General features: G+C 39.1%; 1 long non-coding RNA gene across 1 annotated transcript in view; it reads left to right on the plus strand.

Annotated features, from left to right (window-relative positions):
* LOC106725754 overlaps positions 1-5016 on the plus strand; it is a 10694-nt gene extending 5678 nt beyond the window's left edge. The window contains exon 2 of the long non-coding RNA XR_001361693.1: positions 4599-5016. This is a non-coding gene — a long non-coding RNA (uncharacterized LOC106725754). The remainder of the gene's footprint in view (positions 1-4598) is intronic.
* Positions 5017-5925: the final 909 nt, after the last annotated feature.

The following is a 5925-nucleotide window of genomic DNA, read 5'->3' on the forward strand; positions in this document are numbered from 1 at the left end:
ACCCTTCAGTCTGAAGGCCGACGCTCTATCCACTGAACCAAACTGGTCAGGGCTAAATGAACTTTTCTATAGAAACCATAAAAATGAGATAACCCATCACTAAGGAATATCATTAAACTAAAAAGATTCAATTATGAGTAAGACTTAGACAAAAAGACTTTTTAGACACAGTTGGCATTTATTAAATTCACAATCACAATTTGACATTACAGCCTCTTTGTACTTAGACATGGGACTTAGCTGTATTTAAGGTCACAATAACTTCTTCTTCTAGCTATTAAGTATTATATTTATCTTTTTTAGACTAACCTAAAATTGTTGCCAGATTATAAATGACTACTTCATTATTTATAATATTTCCATTAGCCATCACCTATAACAGTGGTTCTCAACCTTCTGGCTCTTTAAATAAAGTTCCTCATGTTGTGACCCAACCATAAAATTATTTTCTTTGCTACTTCATAACTGTAATGTTGCTACTGTTATGAATCGTAATGTAAATATCTGATATGCAGGATAGTCTTAGGCGACCCACAGGTTGAGAACCGCTGACCTATAAGCTGTTGCAGTTACTTCTTATATTTACAGTTTTCTTGGTAAGAGTTTTCTATCCTTCATTTTGTGTTTTTTTCTTTTCACATAAGAGGGGCAGGGAAAAGCATCTCTTATTCAGGATTTTTCTTCAGTTCCATAGCCTTTAACCTTCCATGAGAAATCAATGATCTGTATAATTTCAAGCATAGGCAATTTCTAGGGTATCTTTTCATTAAACTTACTCCTGATGACTCTTTAATTTTTAAAATAATACATGTGTTGACATAAATACATTCTTTCATGAAGAAGTTGGTGATGTTCAATCTACTTATTTTTAATTCCTATAGGGATATTTTAGAAAAGATTTTCATAAAACCTAATACCTTCCTTCCTTACCTTCATGTGGATATAAAGAAAAACTCTTTGTGATCACAGATATTGTTAAAAACAACTTCTGGTTTAATATGCAGTTACAACATTTGTTCTTCCAGTGTTAATTTTATGTCATTGATTAGGCAAACCTAGAAGAATGCTCCAATCTATTTCCATGAACCAATCATTTATACGTGATTAGCTTCTCTGTAGCAGATAATTGTTTCTTTGCTTTTCCAAGGCTACTGGAGAAAACTCCTGTTCCAATCGTGCCTCTCACTTTACTTTCTCTCTCCCTAACCACAAAGTTAGAGACAGAGCCTGAAAGTTGGGGCAGAGTTTTAGCTGTTAGTTCGTTTGAATGTTGATGTGATTATTAAGAATATAATGACAAGATATTAGAGCAGACGTGTAAAATGCTGTGGAGAGTAATTAAAGACTGATCACCTTTAACAAGTTTTCTTGGACAGTCCCCATAACCGGATTTCATGATTCAAGAGGAGGACTCATAGGACACAGCATGCAGTCATGGCCAGAATTTAGGACAGTGAAAGGATAAAGCAACATCAGCAAAGGGAAAAGGCACAAGGGAAAAATGCATCAGGACCCAGACACAAGCGTCCAAGCATCCTCTCCCAGTGGAGTTGCACAAAATGTGCTTAATTCCTCCAACAACAAGTTGTGACAACATAAGTGAAGTGTCTTCTAACTGAGAAGCTCAATAGAGATTCAGTGCCTACATTTTTTGGGGGGTCATATAGGCACTTTTGCCCTATGATACCAGACTCCCAAAAGGAAAGTAAAAATCAATATTAATCACACTTTTGTACTATTTACTCAAAGTGAGGCACTCATCATATCAGTATAGGTGACTGTTCACCAGTCAAGTTCCCAGGCATACGCCAAAGGGCCAGCCCTCTAAGCAGGCGTTTGGGTGATAGTCGTCTCAGGCCTGTTGTGTTAACTCTTTTCTGCACACTCATTTTGTCCCTCTCCCTACTTGCAATTCTCTTTATTTCCTGTTGTGTTTGAGTCTATGTTTGTCCCAAGTTATTATTTTTCTAATTAGCACCATCAACTTTTTCTATTCCTAAAAGATGCCTTCTGGGTATAGATTTCTTTATGGGTAATAGAAATGTTCTGGAGTTGGTGATGATCATTGTACAACTTTGTAAATATACTAAAAACCACCGCATGGTACACCTTAAAAAGGTGAATATCATAGTATGTGAATTATATCTTAAATATCACTTAGTATTTCTCTTCTAACAGCACCATTTAGTTCCCTTGGTTTCAGACTAAATGTCTTCTAATCTGAAATGTTTCGAAAAGAAAGATATTCATAAAAACTTGACCGTAGTGATACCTTATTTTTGGCATGTGTTTTATATTTTATAAAGAAAGTTTATGCACATTATGTTACTTTATCCCTCATTCTCCCTGTTCATTAGACAAATGGAGAATCAAACATACAATAGAATTATCTATTAATGTAATAGTTTGCTCAAAGGGCATGACTAGAAATTTGTCATTTAGAGGTCTTCAAACTCTCTTGTCAGGACAGGCCTCCGGCTTTGTACAGATTTGTGTGAATTGCTTTGAAAAAGCAATTTAGGGTTCTCCCAGGTGGGTACAAGGAACAGTTCATCCAGACTGCTGAAAATGACACAAAGTGCTCTGTCATTGTTCTGGTTATTAATTGCTGCATAATAAATTACCCCAAAACACAGAGGCTTTCAATGGCAACCACGGTATATTATCTCATAGTTTTTGTGGGCCAGGCATGTGGGAAGGGCTTGACAGGGCGATACTTCTAATCCACCTGGCATGACAGAGCAAACTCGCTGCTATTCAGCTCACTGTCTGGTCTGGAAGGTCTATGTCAGTTTTACTCAAATGTTTAGAATCTTAGTGGGGACCAAAGAAAGGCTTGGATTAATTGAACCCTTCTCTCTCTATATATAGTGTCAGGACCTCTCCATCAGGGTAGTCAGACATTTTACATGTAGCTTAAAGCTCTTAAAAACAGCCCTGGCTTGTGTTGCTAAGTGGTTAGAACATCAGCTAGTGCACTGAAGGTGCTGGTTTGATCCTTCTGGCCCTGTAGTATGTGGGGGAGGAAGCCAATCAGTGCATATCTCTGACATTGATGTCTCTCTCTCCTTCTTTCTCTTTCTCACTCTCTCTCTCTTTGTCCCCCTCCTCCCTCCCTTCTACTCTCTCTAAAAAGCAATGGAAAAAAAATATCCTTGGATGAGGATTAACAACAACAAAATCCCGTAAGACCAAAGCAGAAGCTGTCAGTCCTCCTGAAGGCTGGACCAAGAGCTTCGTAGTGCCATTTTGGTCATTCTGTACAGGTCAAAGCAGTCCCAGGCAGCCTAGATGCAAGGGGAGAAGACAGCCACTACCTCTCCGTGCAAGGAGTGCCAAAGAATACTGACTCCTCATGGTTACTCCAACATGATTTTGTGGCTTTGATGATGTTTACTTTTGGGGTGGACTCTCAATGCCCTGTTCTGGGTCCTCAGACATTCGATGGGAAGGCAGCTTGAGAGTTGATAGCCTAGGACTTTTCTAGCATCTCCTTGGTGAGTAATAGGGTGAAACAACATAACTGGCTAGGAAATCTTCCTGCACGATTGCTAAAACAAACCTTTCAGGCTCCCCACTGCTGACCTTCATGGTTGTACCCAAACAAGTATTACCAAACTTTCATGCCAACCCTTAAGTGAGAATTTAGAATAAACAATTCAGTGAATGTTGGCTTATAGCTGGGTTAAAAATTAAAGATTTATCGAAAAGTGGGTAAAATATACCAAGTGCATCAAGGAGCTGCCTTTTCAGTAGTGAGTGAGGGATTAGTTTAGCCCATGACCTTTTTGGAGCCTTAGAATAGGTGAGATAAACAATGCATGTATTTTAAAGGAAAGGGAGTACAGTGAGAAAAGTGAAGTGTAGAGATTTAGAATTCATGAAAATGAGATTTCCAGGTTAAAAAAAGAGCAGGATTTATTATATGGTTTCAACATTATGAAGAAAAACACATTTCATTTACTTTATAGTTTTTAACAATGGCATTATTTGGCTATGACAGTGGTCTCAAACTGCGGCTCGGCAAACTGCTGCTCGCGAGCCACATGTGGCTCTTTGGCCCCTTGTGTGTGGTTCTTCCACAAAATACCGACTTCTGAGCATGGGCCACGAAGTTTCAATCGCACTGTACGTGCGCGCCTGCAAGTGATATTTTGTGGAAGAGCCACACTCAAGGGGCCAAAGAGCCGCATGTGGCTCGTGAGCCGCAGTTTGCCGACCACTGGGCTATGATATGAGGTAAAACACTATGAATTAGCTTAAATATGTATATTCTCCAACTTTCACATCTAATAAATGGAGATATGAACATTATTTCTGCCCTATCTTAGGAATTTTGAAAGCCTCAGAATCAAGGAATATTGATGAGTCATTGATATAACTGGTGTTTTTACTATAAAATAATCTATGTATCATGCAAATATTATTCAGTATTGATTTGTTATAAAATTGATTTAATAGATATTAAAAACTTCCTGTGTGCCAGGCCTTGTAAAATTATGTAGAAATTGGAAATTGACAGTGACCATAACTTAGTCACGTTAATTGTTGTTTTTCCTTCCTTTATCTTTCTATCTCTCTTTTTATTTTTGGAATAGAATTAGCCTTTAAAAAGTCTTTGACCTTCTTCAAAGAGTTTCCTGTCCATTAGAGAGACCTGGACTCCGTGGCTGATACCTGGGACTGTGAAATATGCACTTGCCGAAGGTGGAAGAAATCCTGTTATGTAGTGTATCTTGGCATTTAAAAATAAACACTGTCACGTCCGAACAAGTGGAAAAAATAGCTCCCCCTGCTGCACTTGCGGCTCTCCTCTCTGTTTGCTGTCCAGAAGCTCTGCCTGGGGTTGAAACGCTGAATGGTTCTCAGATACGTCTAAATGCATTCCTTGCTGTGAAGCAAGATGGAAACTCATGGTCTGAATTTCCTTGCAACATTATTAACTTTTTCAACTTTTTCTCCCAAAGGCCATGACAGAAAAGAAGACAAGAAATAAAGCAGCTCTTTTGGCATGCAGTATATTGTAGACTTTCATTTCCACCTCTTGCACTGTAACTCCTTATGAGTCTATGACAATACAATCTTTCAGATTTTCCTTGATGTTTTATCCAAGTCTTACTTCACTCGGATTCTATTATAGTATTCTACTTCATGCTCCGTGTACCACTCTGTACAGCATTTTTATCTCCTCTCTGTTCCAAATTCTTGGAGGCTACTGAGTTATTATTTCATATAAAGTTTTGGAAGTTGGCTATCTGGAAAGCAAAGATGCAGAGATGGCATTTTCCAAGATCCTTACTGTGCATTTGAAAACAAATATAGTTTTTAAAGCTAAAAATAATGATACTCTCAAAAGACAATTAGAAACCCTTTCACCACAAGAATTATCTATATATATAAAATGCTAATATGCTAAGTGTCCACCCATTCGACCAGTCACTATGATGCGCACTGAACACCAGGGGGCAGATGCTGAACGCAGGAGCTGTCGTGACATGCACTGGCCATTTACAGAGAAATGGCACTGCAAACCTGGCACCCACAGAGCAACACTTGGCTTCCCCCAGGTGGGACACAGGTTTCCCCAACCCCGGAGCAATAGCCCACCAAATCACAGCCAACGCTACCAGACCCCATGGCACAAAATGTGGCCCACAGCCCAGCCCAGCCTGGAAACAGTGGCTGCAGGCGCCAGGTAATGATGTCACATAGCAACACCTGCTTCCTTTCCCTAGCGACCAGCCTCCTTGCAATTTCTTCATCCCAGGAACACAACTTGCTTTATAGTGAGGTGGAAACATTTTACACTTTAACCAAATGTCTGTGAAGTATTTTCCCATGCCTCATCTCATTTGATCCTCAAAGAAGTCCTGGAGTAGGTAGACAGGAGACTCAGTAGAATCCTATTTTCTTTTCATTAGCCGT

This window comes from Myotis brandtii, unplaced genomic scaffold (genome assembly GCF_000412655.1).
Source record: "Myotis brandtii unplaced genomic scaffold, ASM41265v1 scaffold186, whole genome shotgun sequence".
Taxonomy (NCBI): domain Eukaryota; kingdom Metazoa; phylum Chordata; class Mammalia; order Chiroptera; family Vespertilionidae; genus Myotis; species Myotis brandtii.